General features: G+C 35.6%; 1 long non-coding RNA gene across 1 annotated transcript in view; it reads left to right on the top strand.

Annotated features, from left to right (window-relative positions):
• The window catches only part of LOC129136130 (uncharacterized), a 94,944-nt gene that overhangs the window by 13,379 nt on the left and 66,630 nt on the right, over positions 1–14,935 (top strand). The window contains exon 2 of the long non-coding RNA XR_008537445.2: positions 9,894–9,966. This is a non-coding gene — a long non-coding RNA (uncharacterized LOC129136130). The remainder of the gene's footprint in view (positions 1–9,893; positions 9,967–14,935) is intronic.

The following is a 14,935-nucleotide window of genomic DNA, read 5'->3' as shown; positions in this document are numbered from 1 at the left end:
TGACAGTGCAGACATGCTCAAGAATCTTTGCAATGTCCTAGTAACAATTATAAGAGGAGGAATCATTTAAGACAGCGGCAGCCCTAGTCCAATAAAACAGAAGAAAAATTGAACCAAATCCTCATTTTACAGTCTTATATTCGTAGTGTGCATGATATCTCTGGACTTTCTAAAGAGGGCCTGTTCTGGGTGCTAAGTTGGGCCATTAATTACATGTAATACACCTTTACCCAAAACTCAACATGACTCAGACTTCATCCAAATCAGAATACCCCTTTCTTTCTAATATGAAGTTTGGATTTTGTGTTTATTCAAAGCACAGACAATGATGCTTATGAGCCTTATGAAAGAGCAATGTCAGAATCCAAATCTGCCTCAGGTACTTGGCACAATGTAATAATTTTTAACAGTGAATAATACATCTAATAGGACTAGATTCCAACACAGAAAAAAGTGTGGAGGTAGTAGTTTTGTATATGGTGTACTAGGTGGAATTGAAAATTATAAGAATCTCTTAAGTGACATCAGGCTAGCCATTTAGTGCTCAATATAAGTGTGATCATGGTCAAATTCCATCAGCTCTCAGAGAACATTCTTCCTATATGATTCCATTATATCTTTGAGGCACCTCAGCTGACTTCCAGGGGCATTATTTTGATTATGTAACATAATGATGCTTTATTTATCTGACTTTTAGACAGTCTATAACAATGGCTTATCATGATGACTGGTTCAAATCCAAACATATGAATACTAACCTTAAATGTAAATAGGCTAAATATCCCAATTAAAAGACACAGAGTGGAAAGTTGGATAAAGAACCAAGACCCATCAGTATGCTGTCTTCAAAAGACCCATCTCACATGCAGTGACACAAGAGATGTACAAAGAACAGCTGGTACCATTCCTACTTAAACTATTCCAAAAAATTGAGGAGGAGGGACACCCCCCAACTCATTCTGTGAAGCCAGCATCATCCTGATACCAAAACCTGGCAGATACACAATAAAAAAGAAAACTTCAGGCCAATATCCTTGATTAACAGTGATGCAAAAATTCTCAAAAAACACTGGCAAACTGAATCCAGCAGTATATGAAAAAGCTAATCCACCATGATAGAGTAGGCTTTATCCCTAGGATGCAGGTTTGTTCAACATAAACAAGTCAATAAATGTGATTCATCATATAAACAGAACTAAAGACAAAAACCACATGACTATCTCAATAGATACAGAAAAGTTTTTCAATAAAATTCAGCATACATTCCTGTTTAAAAAATACTCTCAATAAAGTAGGTATTGAAGGAACATACCTCGAAATAATAAGAGCCATCTATGACTAACTCATAGCCAACATCCTACAGAGTGGACAAAAGCTGGAAAAAGTCCTCTTGAAAACTGACACAAGACAAGAATACCCTCTCTCACCCCTCTTATTCAACATAGTATTGGAAATCCTGGCCAGGGCAATCAGACAAGAGAAAGAAATAAAGGGCATCCAGATAAGAAGAGAGAAAGTCAAGCTGTCCCTGTTTGCAGATGACATGATCCTATATCTAGAAAACTCCATAGTTTCAGGAAAAAGCTGCTTAAAGCTGATAACTTCAGCAAAGTCTCAAGATACAAAATCAATGTGCAAAAATCACTAGCATTCCTATACACTACCAACAGTCAAGCTGAGAGCTGAATCAGTAATGCAATCCCATTCACAATTGCCACAAAAAGAAGAAAATACCTAGGAATACAGCTAACTAGGGAGGTGAAAGATTTGTACAAGGAGAACTACAAAGCACTGCTCAAAGAAATCAGAGATGAAACAAACAAACGGAAAAACATTCCATGCCCACGAATAGGAAGAATTAACGTCATTAAAATGTCCATACTGCCCAAAGAAATTTATAGATTCAATGCTATACCTATTAAACTATTGACGTTCATCAATGAACTAGGAAAAACTATTTTAAAATTCAAATGGAACTTGAAGAGAGCCCAAATAGCCAAAGCAATCCTAAGCAAAAAGAACAAAGCTGGAGGCATCACACTAGCTGACTACAAATTATACTACAGAGCTACAGTAACCAAAACAGCATGGTACTGGTACAAAAAACAGACACATAGACCAATGAAACATAATACAGAATCCAGAAGTAAGGCCACACACCTACAACTATGTGATCTTCAACAAACCCTACTAAAACAAGCAATGGGAAAATGATTTCCTATTCAATAAATGGTGCCGGGATAACTGGCTAGCCATATGCACAAGATTGAAATTGGACTCCTTCCTTAAACAAATTATAAAAAAATTAACTAAAGGTGGATTAAAGACTTAAATGTAAAACCCAAAACTATAAAAATGCTAGAAGACAACTTGACAATATCATTCAGTACATAGGCGCAGGCAAAGATTTCATGATGAAGATGCCAAAAGCAATTGCAACAAAAGCAAAAATTGACAAATGGTATCTAATTAAAGAGCTTCTGCACAGCAAAAGAAACTATCAACAGAGTAAACAGACAACCTACAGAATGGGAGAAAATTTTTGCAATCTACTCATCTGACAAAGGGCTAATATCCAGAATCTACAATGAACTGAAATAAATTTGTAAGGAAAAAAAAACAAACAACCTCATTAAAAAGCAGGCAAAGGACATGAACAGACACTTTTCACAAGAAAACATACTATGCAGACAACAATTATTTGGAAAAAACTCAATATCACTGATCATTAGAGAAACACAAATGAATACCATGTCACACCAGTCAAAATGACTATTACTTAAAAGTCAATAAATAACAGATGCTGGCAAGGTTGTGGAGAAAAAGGAAAACTTATACACTGTTAGTGGTAGTGTAAATTAGTTCAATAATTGCTGAAGACAGTGTGGTGATTCCTCAAAGACCCAAAGACAGAAATACCATTTGACCAAGCAATCCCATTACTGAGTATATACCCAAAAGAATATAAGTTGTTTTATTATAGACACATGCATGTGTATATTCATTGCAGCACTATTCACAATAGCAAAGACATATGGAATCAATCTAAATGCCCATCAATTACAGACTGCATACAGAAAATGTGGTAAATGTATACCACGGAATACTATGCAGTCCTAAAAAGAATGGGATTATGTCCTTTACAAGAACATGGACAGAGCTGGAGGTCATTATCCTTAGCAAACTAATGCAGTAGCAGAAAACCAAACACTGCATGTTCTTACTTATAAGTGGGAACTAAATGATGAGAACACATAGACACATAAAGTGGAACAAGACACACAGGGGCCTATCATGGGATGGAGGATGGTAAGAAGGAGAGAACCAGGAAAAATAACTAATGGGTACTAGGCTTAATACCTAGGTGATGAAATAATCTGTACAACAAACCCCATGACACAAGTTCACCTATGTAACAAACCTGCACATGTCCCCTGAACTTAAATGTTAAAAAATACGTATTTTTTATTGAAGACTTCCGATTTTATCTCTGACTTTCAGGGAGCTTAGAACTTGTCATTCCCACACTTGGAAGAAAAAAGCTGGGCAAACTGAAAACCAGTGATTTTTTATCTTAGACTCATCTGAGAACTAAGGTTTTAGGGCAGATGACTACCCTAAAATCTGGAGAGATAAGCTTACTAAGAGAGACACAGTTTAGATCTATGTACCTTGAGAAGAAGCTGCTGAAGCCATAACTCCACATTACAAACACTTAAATGTTAGTTTCAATGAATTGCTGGATGCTGAATATGAACAAATAAGAGAGTGAGAAACTCCTTGGGGACTATACTCCTAGGAGAGGGCCCATGATTTTGTGGGTTTTACTTCAAGGAATACCACCAGATTCTCACCATGAAAATCTGAAGAAGATACCCTCCTGGATCTGGAAGGATGAGGAGAAGAGTGAGTAACCATAGTTAAATAAGCCCAAAGCATTCTCCACAACACAGGCCTACTTTGCAGGGGAAAAGACTTCACAGATCTTACCCTACCAGAAGGAAGGACATGTACCCAACTCCAGCCTTCCTGTGGCACCTAAGAGGCGACAGGGGAAATACACTTACAAAGGTTAAAGCCCAAAAACACAAGCACACTAAAGACTGTGTTTAAATTACAAGGTTATAAAACACTTTCTCACCATCCACTTAGCAACTGCCACACAAGGCTCCAGTCTAATAAAGGTTGATTGTAACTGAAGAGTTGCCAGGTACAAATTATGTAAAGAAAGTTATTAAGGAAGCTTAAAGATACCAGGGGAGACAGTAGCAAGGACACTAGGGGAATTTGAATACTCTAGTGCCTACAGATATAGGAAACACTAAACATAATCCAACTCTAAAACAGATTAATATAAGGCCTCTTACTAACAGCCTATTTATCTCGGTTTCTATTACCTAATATATCTGGCTTTCAGCCAAAATTTGGAAAGCATGCTGAAAGTCAAGAAAAAGCAAGCATCAGAACCAAACTCAGATCTGACACAGATTATTGAAATAATCAGATAGAGAATTTAGAATAATTATGATTACTATCTTATGGGCTCTAATAAAAAAGAAGACAACATATAGGACAGATGGATAGTATAAACAGAGTAATGGAAGGTTTAAGAAAAGATGAAATGCAAATCCTAGATATAAAATATACTATATTGTAAATTTAAAACTGTCTTAAATGAGTTCATTATATGACTGGATATGGTAGGAAAAAAATCACAGAACTTAATGATAAGTTTACTAGAAACTTCCAAAACATAAATGCAATGAGAGAAAAGAGTAGGAAAAGAAAAAAGAAAGAAAAGAAAACAGAACGTCTAAGAATTGTGAGACCATTATACAGAATGTAACCTACATGTAACTAGAATGATGGAAGGGAAAGAAAAAGAGGAAAAAGCAAGAAAACAAACAAACAAAAACCAGGAAGAAATAGTGGCTGAGAACTTTCCAAACTAAATGACAGAAACCAAACCACAGATCCAAGAAGCTCAGAGAATACCAACTGGGATAAATAACAAAATATCTACACTTAGGCTTATCATATTCAAACTGCAAAACTAAAGACAGGGAAGATTTTTTAAATGAAGCTAGAAGAAGAAAAGTGTCTTACTTATAGAGGAACAAATCTAAGAATTATAGCAGACTTTTCATCAGAAACTATGCTAACAGAATAGAGTAAAATATTTGAAGTGTTAAAAGAAAAAAAACTTAGAATTCTATATTCAAGAAAATTATTCTCCGAAAGTGAAGATTGAACAAGTAAATTCTGAGAAAAACAAATCCTGACCGAATTTATTGGCAGCAGATCTACACTGAAGAAGAATTCAATAAACTTCTTTAGAGAGAATAAAAATAATATGTCAAAAACTTGAATCCACATAAAGAGATTAAGAACATTGGAAAGGAATATATAAGGTTATAAAAATATTTTATTTTTATTATTTATAATTGATCTCAAAAATAATAACTCACCCAACAATGTATTAGGTGAATATAGTATATGGATAGGTGAAATGAATGACAGCAGTGTCCTAAAGGAAGGAGGAACAAATTAAGAATACTTTGATATAAGGGAACTGTACTATATGTGAAGTGGTATAGTGTTTGTTGAAGCTGGTCTTATAGTAGCTATAAAAGTCCATTAAAAACCTTTTAACAACTAAATTTTTTAAAAAGCATAATGGATATGCTAAGAGAGTAAATAAAATGTAATCATATAAAGTGACAAATGTAAGACAGAGAATGCAGAAAAATAAGCAGAATAAAGAACACGTGCAATACATGGAAAACAGTTACAAATACAGTAGCTATTAATCCAACAATATCAATAACTACTTTAAATGTAAATTGCAAAAGCAGTTTAATTAAAGGGATTGTCAGAATGGATTTAAAAAAAAAACAACAACTAAGAATCAATCCTATGTTGTTTGCAAGAAACTTAATTTAAATATAAAGACCCATGTAGGTTAAAAGTAAGGGGATAGAAAAAGACTAAGACTAATCAAACGAAAGTTGAAATAGGTATATTATTGACACATGAAATAGACTTCAGAACAAAAAAATACCAGGGTTAAAAAGTTATATTATGTGATAATAAAGTGCTCAGTTCTACAAGACATAATAGTTCTTAATACGTACACGACTAAAAAATAAGCACTGAAATTCATGAAGAAAAAAGTGAAAGAAGTACAAGGAGAATAGGCAAATGTTCTCTCATAGCTGGAGACTTCAGTAATCCTCTTTCAGTAATGATAGTTCAAGCAGCAAAAATTCGTAAGGATATGGTTCACCTAAGCAACACTATCAATCAACATGATCTAATTGATATTTATGGAATACCCTACTAACAATAGCAGAATACACATTTTTTCAAGCTCCCATAGAATATTCACCAAGAGAGACCAGAATCTGAGCTAAAAAAATTTTGGAAATTTTTTATTAGAATAAGATATCTACAAAGTATGCTTACAAAAAACAATGAAATTAAACTACAAATCAATGACAGAAATATAGTTGTGAAATGCCCAAATTAAACAGCATACTTATAAATAACAAACAGGACAAGGGGTAATCTCAAGGTAAATTTAAATAATATTTTGAGCCAAATGAAAATAACCGTGAAATTTATCAAAATTTGTAGGCTGTTGCAAAAACATTGGCTTAGTAATTAAATGTATTAAATACATATATCAAGAAAAAAGAAAAATATCTAAAATCAGAATTCTAAATGTTCATCTTCAAAAACAAAAGAAAGAAGAGCAATTAAAGCATATAGCAAACAGATAAAAAGACATAACAAATATTAGAACAGAAATCAATAAATTAGCAAACAGGAAAACAGTAGAGAAATACATCAAAACCAAATGTTGGCTCGTTGAAAAGACTAAATAAAATTGATAAATCTTTAGTCAGGCTAACTAAGAAAAAAAGAAAGAAAAATCAACCATCAGTATCACAAATTTAAAAGGGGCATTATTACTGATTCTGTGAATGTCAAAAGGTGAATAAAAGAATACGATGAAGAATGCTATGCCCACAAATTTGACAATTAGTTGAAACAATCCAATTCCTTGAAAGACAGAACCTACTAAACTCATTGAAAGACTAATAAATGTCTCAATAGGTATATATCTATTTATTTTAATGAATCAATTAATAATAGCCTTCCAAAAAAGAAATCACCAGGCCCAAATGGTTTCACTGGAGATTTCTATTAAACTTTAAGATAAAAGAGGTACTATTTCTCCACAATGTCGTTCAGAAAATAGAAGCAAAGGCAACACTTTCTAACTCATTTGTTGAGGTAGTTTATAAGAAACAAGAATTTATTTCCCACAGTTCTGGAGACTGGGAAGTCCAAGATCAAGATGTCAGCATTAGGTGTCTGGGGAGGGCCTTCTTGCTGCATCTTCACATGGCAGAAAGTAGAAAGGAAAGTGGGGCCAAGTACCGGGTGTCTTCTTTTTAAAGCCTTAATCCCACTTATGAGGAAGAGGCCCTCATGTTTTAATAGTGTCTTAAAGGCCCCACCTCTTAATGCTTTTATATTGTCAATATGTGAATTTTGGAGGGGACACATCCAAACCATAGCAGCAGTCAAAATACACAGCAAAATACAACACTGCCATATGATGCAACACTAATTGCACTCTTAGAAATTTACACAAATGATTTGAAAAAGTATGATCACACAAAAATTTGTAAATGTGTGTTTATAATAGCTTTATTTATAATTGTCAAAAACTCAAAGCAACCAAAATGTCCTTCAATTGGTGAACTGAAAAACAAAACTGTTGTAAATTCATATAATAGAATATTATTCAGAAATAAAATGAGATGACGTGTGAAGCTACAAAAAGATAAGGTTCAATTTTTTTTTTTTTTTTTTGAGACAGAGTCTCACTCTGTCGCCCAGGCTGAAGTGCAGTGGCACGATCTCGGCTCACTGCAAGTTCTGCCTCTTGGGTTCATGCCATTCTCCTGCCTCAGTCTCCTGAGTAGCTGGGACTACAAGCACCCACCACCACAACCAGCTAATTTTTTTTGTATTTTCAGTAGAAACAGGGTTTCACCATGTTAGTGAGGATGGTCTTGATCTCCTGACCTCATGATCCTCCCACCTCGGCCCCCAAAAGTGCTGGGATTACAGGCGTTAGCCATCGCGCCCGGCCCATAAGGGTCAATCTTTAATATGTATTGATAAGTGAAAAAAGCCACTTTGAAATAGCTACATACTATATGTTTCCATTTATGTGATCTTTTGAAAGACATAAAACTTTGGATGCAGTAAAATGATCAGTGGTTGCCAGGCATTTGGGAGCTGGAATAAAGATTTAGTGGGGGAATCAGGGTGAATTTTGTTTTAGGGCAAGGGAGCTATTCTGTATAATGCTGTAATTGTGAATATATAATCTTATGCATTTGTAAAAATCCATATAATTTTCTATTACAAAGTGTGAACCTTGATGTACACAAATTAAATATATATATATATATATATTTAGAGGATCAGGGAGAATATACTAAAATAACCTAACTCTACTATCCAATTATGAAGCAACCTCACTGAATGAGGTATATACAGGTAGGCAGGAAGTTGCTGACCTCAGTAACTTTGGAAATGAGAGGAGTTTATAAAACTAAAGTCAAAATGCACTGCACATAAACCTTGTAATCTAGTTAATAAAGTTGTTTTCTACACTTGGATGGGTTATAACATTCCTGTATTAGTATACAATGTACCGGAACATAACACATAAGTAAGTAGAGGAATGAAGTCGGAGCCAAGCTTCTCATTATTGCAATGCATGTTTACAGATAAGCAAGAGGAGAAGCCTAGACTAATCCAAGTTGTTCATGAAGAAAGTCAAACTCTAAAACATTTAAAGAGGTTTATTCTGCGCCAAATATGAGTGACCATGGCTTGAGGCATAATATCAAGAGGTCCTGAGAACATTTACCCGAGGTGGTTGGGTACAGCTTGGTTTTACACATTTTGGGGAGGAGACATAAGACATCAGTCAACACATGTGAGGTATACATTGGATCGATATAAAAAGGCTGGACATTTCAAAGTGGAGGCTTTCAGGTCATAGGTGAAGTCAAAGATTTCCTGATTGGCAGTTGGTTGAAGGAGTTCAGCTTAAGATAAGGAGGGATGTGGAAGCCAAGGTTCTCGCTGTGTAGATGGAGCCTTCAGGTAACAGGCTTCAGATATAATAGATGGTAAATGTATTTTGTCAGGTTTTAAAAGATGTTAGACTTTTAGTTAAATCTCTCCTGTATCGGGAAAAAACCTGGAAAGGTAAGGATATTCTTTACAGACTGTAAATTTTCTCCACAGAAGAGAGCTTTGCAGCACCGTTTCACAATAATGTTAATGTTAATGCTAGTCAGTTGTACCTGAACTCCAAAAGGAGGAGAGTATAATGAGACATGCCAAACTTCTTTCCTCCTTCTGTCATGACCTGAACTCATTTCTCAGGTTTCTTTGGGTACTCTTGGCTAGAAGAGGGGTCCATTCGTTGGTTGGGAGGCTTAGAATTTTGTTTTTGGTTTACAAAGTGGTAATAGGTTAAAGTTACAAAGATCAGTATGAACTCATGTTTAACTTGTGGGGGCTATAGGCTGTTGGCCAAGTGTAACTAAACAGCATCTGGGCACAATTGTGAGCCAGTCTCAGGCTGCCAGGATGCTAAAGAATGCTGGATAGAAAACTGCATCCTTGAACACCTTGAATTTCTCCCCCTCAGATGTTTTATGAATCCATTCCCTTTGCCTAGAATGCTTCTCTCTACTCATGGGTTGCAAATGTAATATCCACTGCTAAACTCCAATTTTTGTTCTTTTGTGTTTCTTCCTAAATACTTAACCAAATATACTTTATTTGTTTTCTAGATTTCCATACTACTGGCAAAGATCTCACTAATTAGCCCTCATATATTGACTTCCGTTTTCATTTTTCTTCTTCGTAAGTACATAGTTTTAATTCTCCTAACTAAGCAAATCTCATAGAAGGAAGAAAAGTTGGTGTTTATACATCTTTAGTTGTTCGCATGGCTTGTTCTATAACAGACATGAAAAGTTTTTGGAGAAGATTATTTTAAATGTAACCTCAGTAGCTTAAACTTGTAGCTGTGTGTGAGGGATATTTCTATGAATCCAGGCATCATTACCTAAAAACAGAAATCTATAACCTATGAATTGCGTATGTGGACAGCAACTCTGCCTTCCACACTTGCTCCAGTAAATATCATAACAGGGTGTGTTTTTAAAATCTCTGCCTGCTAAAATCTTATAGTGTAGAAGAGTGATCAATAGTCTTCACTGTATGACTTTTATCAAAATCTGTAATTTTGATTTTCTGGATGAGAGATGAATCATATGCCATAAGATGTCACAAATTGTCTTAATGTATAAATTCAGATAGCATCGAGAAAGAGACATTTTACTTGTTGCCCAGTGTCCCCAAAATCCAACAAATTAAGGACATGGCACGTTTACAGATTAAAGTTCTGACAAAACGGAAGGAGCAGTATGGGATGTATTTAGAACACACGTTTATACTTCCATCTATGTTCAAAAAAGAAAAAAGTAGGGCAAAGCCATGGCATTCAGGAACTGGAATGTGGAAATCAGCCTTCAATTAGAACGACTATATGAGACTTTTTTGTTGAAGTACACACAAAAAAAATCATATTTGCATTTGCAGCATGAAATGTTATTGAAACGAAACCAGATGTTACATTCATATTCAAAGCTGTGAAGTTTTCCTAGCAGTGACAGTGCATTAGCAAACAAAGTAAAATAAACAGTATGATAATGTGGGAATGTTCAGCTTGCTGTCAACAAAGGTGAAACATAATCTCAAAGAAAATCACCCAGAATAAGAAAACCAGGGAAGACTGTTATTGGTATTTAACTGAGGAAATCTAGATAGATTGAATATAGGTATGGCTCCAAGGAGAATTTTCCCTAAATTCAATCCAACCAAGATAATCTAAGTCGTGTTTTATTTTGTTTTCTGACACGAATGTTCAGAAACCTTTTTCAGTGGCCTGAGACTTTAACTTAGCCCTTAAGAACAAGTAAAATTAAAAAATGCATTTCATAAGCAGAGTTCAAAACATTAAAATACTTTGTTCATATACTGTACTTTATTGTTTACTAATATGCTATCTGAGTATACCTGGGGCAGGAGTCCAGTGGGGAAGATATGGACTTTGGGGTCAGTCCTTAGTCCAAATCATAGTCTAACATGTGATAGTAAAGTAAAACCAAGTTTCAGAGGTGTTCTTATCCTTAAAATGGAAATAAGAATTACCTTATAGAGGCCGTGCACGGTGGCTCATGCCTGTAATCCCAGCACTTTGGGAGGCCGAGACGGGTGGATCACCTGAGGTCGGGAGTTTGAGACCAGCCTAATCAACATGGCAAAACCCCACCTCTACTAAAAATAGAAAAATTAGCTGGGCATGGTGGCAGGTGCCTGTAATCCCAGCTACTCAGGAGGCTGAGGCAGGAGAATCGCTTAAACCCAGGAAGCAGAGGTTGCAGTGAGCCGAGATTGCGCCATTGCACTCCAGCCTGAGCAACAAGAGCAAAACTCTGTCTCAAAAAAAAAAAAAAAAGGACCTTATAGAGTAAAATGAAAGTGTCTGAAAATGATGCCACATATAAAGAATGTCAAGCCAGATGCCTGGCACCCAAATGACAGTAAATGCTGTTTTTTTTTTTAAATTATTGTTTTCAGTAAAAAATTAGAGCCAAAAAAAATTGCAAGAAAAGTAACTTAGAAGGCAAAGAGATGTAAACACAAAACCCTTTCACTGTCCAGCAAGTTTCTGTGAGGGGTCCATGGTACCCTACTGGGAATGTCTCCTCTGAAACAAGGGCCCAAAGCTGGGTTATGGTGTTTTGTAAACTGAGGCCCCATTTTGTGTGTGTTGTATTTGGAAATATTTAGTGGCATTGCGCTACAAGATTAGACATTTATTAAACCAGTACTTTAATATTTAAGTTAAAATAAATCACCCTTACACATAAGGTTGGTACATAAATCTAGGGGAGCTTAGTGAGAAGCAAAGCTGAGGGAATTGTTATGCCGTACACAGAATTCCTCTCTACTCCTGGGGTTTAGCTATGGTGTCAGCCTCATCATGCCTGGCTCTTACTCCTGCCACTGTTAGCTAAAGTTGTTTCTCAGCAAACTCTTCAGTCTTTCATTCAAATAGGTATTTATCTGGCATTCCCTTCCCTGCGTTCAAGTGATATGTAAGGGATTTATTTAAAATCTCTATTTTAATGATCCACACCAAGAATATGACAGTTAGAAAACTTCACGTAAATAACAACATACTGTAACAATATGGAATGTCTAAAATGCCGTATGCATAAAAAATGACAATTTGCTAATAGGTAATATTTATTGGGTACTTACTAAGTGCTAGGCCCTATTCTAAGTGCTATATTTGTATTAAAATATTTTGTTTTTATAACAACCACATAAAGTAGGTATTTCACTTATTTCTATTCTGTAGCTACAGCATAGAGAAGGTAATGTAAGTGCCATTAACTGAATTGTGTCACTTGAAAATTTAAATACTGAAACTCTAAACCTCAATATGACTGTATTTGAAAGTAGGAAATAAGGCCTCTACAGAAGTAATTAAGGTTAAATGAGGTAGGTTAAATGAGGTCATAAGAGTGGGGCCCTGGGGTGCTAATACGCTAGTATCAGTGGCCTGATAAGAAGAGGAAGACAGAGATCTTTCTCTGTGTGTACATGCCCCAAGGAACAGGGGAGCACACAGCAGAAGGTGGCCGTCTGCAAGCCAGGAAGAGAGACTCATCAGAAACTGAATTTGCTGGCACCTTGATCCTGGACTTTTCAGTCTTCAGAAGTATGAGAAAATAAATTTATGTTGTTTAAGCAACCCATTCTATGATATTCCGTTATGGCAGCCCAAGCTGACTAACACAGTAAATGAAACCCAGGGAGTCTGACTCCAGAACCTGATGTCTTAACCACTGTGTGGTGCTCCAGTCATAGCATAACCCTTCAAAACACCATGGTAGAAAGCGTGTAAGTCACAGATGTTCCATTTTTTCACCTTTCTTAGATGCCTTTTAACTTAGATAGGATCATATAACTACTTCTGGCAAATTGCCAGTAGGCAGAAATGTGGGACATTACCTCCAGGCTGAAGTATGGAAGAGGCTGGCACATCATCCTTCAGCAACATCTTACCAGTCCCACCAACTGTGAGGGCCACATGTTCCACATGGCGTGGCCACAAGAAGGCGGGTCTCTGCATCAGGGTCTTGAGTGGCTATGGTGGAGCTTAGACATGTTCCTTCATATATACAGAGCATGTTAGACAGGGAATACAAAGGAGAGATAAAATGTTGAAAACTTTTTACCTCAGCATATCCTACCTTATCCTAAATAAGACACAGTACACTCTCAAAATTGATAAATTTTAAAAATAAAACAGCATGAGTTTTGTTTTATCTTTCTGTCTACCTATCAGCCAAGTGTATATCTACAAAATAGAATATACATTGCAAATATTCACAGAATATTATCTGATCATAATAAAATAAATACATGAATTCAAAAGAAGAATTTCACTGGCTCAAAAAGAAAAACTATTGCAAAACTAAAAACCAAAACTAACAAATTTAATCTCAATCACATTGCCTGTTAAAGTAAAGACAAATTGAATACAGGACTCTAGCCTATAATATAAATAGTCTCTCCTGGATCTGTTTTTCAGATCTCTAATATTTTCTCACGTATTTTCTATCCGTATTGTAAAAATTTTCATACATTTATATATTAAAATATTAATTTGATCTGACACATATTTACTTTCAATCTGTTATTTCATCCTTTTATGGATTTAAAAATTGTATATTTTGATATAAAATTTGATATATATTTTGTAAATTTTAGGAACTGTAATTTTTGCTTTTTGAACCAATTCAGTACTTACTTTTCTTTACAGAATATTATTGCATTTTGTGAATATAATACTCTTTGTAAATTTTCTGATGATACTAATTAGAAATACTTAAAATTCCTTTTGTCCTTATGGGAATTTCTTGTATCCTCCACTGTCAGGTGATAGTTTGTTCATTTTGGTCCTTCTCAGTTTTTTGTTTTTTTTTTTGAGATGGAGTGGAGTCTCACTCTGTCGCCCAGTCTGGAATGCAGTAGCCAGATCTTGGCTCACTGCAAACTCTGCCTCCCAGGCTCACACCATTCTCCTGCCTCAGCCTCCCGAGTAGCTGGGACTACAGGTGCCCGCCACCATGCCTGGCAAATTTTTTGTATTTTTAGTAGAGATGGGGTTTCACCGTGTTAGCCAGGATGGTCTTGATTTCCTGACCTCGTGATCCACCAGCCTCGGCCTCCCAAAGTGCTGGGATTACAGGCTTGAGCCACTGCACCTGGCTGGTCCTTCTCTTTTATTAATGTTTTTCTTAAATATCAATTGATCCTTGACGAGTTTCTTCATTAATCACATATCGTTTAATTTCTATCATCTAGAAATTTTTTGTTTTCCTTTGTGGTGTTCCGCAGATATCTTTTTCTGTTTTTGACACAGTTGTGTGTGTGGTTTTTTTTTTTTCACATTAACTTTTTTGTGATCCAGTGTGATTCTAGGAGAGAACATTAAACTTGTATGTTCACTTGACAATGTTGATCTAGAGTTCTGCTTTCAACTCCTTTAGGGTAAAATGAATCCTGCTTTGTATCATAGATTTATCCTCAATTGATTGGTGATTCCAGCCCTTTGGTCCAGCACTCAAGCCTGGATCACTCAGTCACCATCTTTATCCACTAACTGCTGGACTCTAATGAAAAGAAAGCTCTTACCTGCCCAACTTATTGCCTCCAAGTGTACCAAGATACGTTTCTCTCTGACATTGCC

The sequence above is a fragment of the Pan troglodytes genome, chromosome 8 (assembly GCF_028858775.2).
Source record: "Pan troglodytes isolate AG18354 chromosome 8, NHGRI_mPanTro3-v2.0_pri, whole genome shotgun sequence".
NCBI lineage: Eukaryota > Metazoa > Chordata > Mammalia > Primates > Hominidae > Pan > Pan troglodytes.
The sequence above is the reverse complement of the archived record's forward strand: the minus strand, read 5'-3'. Positions and strand labels throughout refer to the sequence as shown.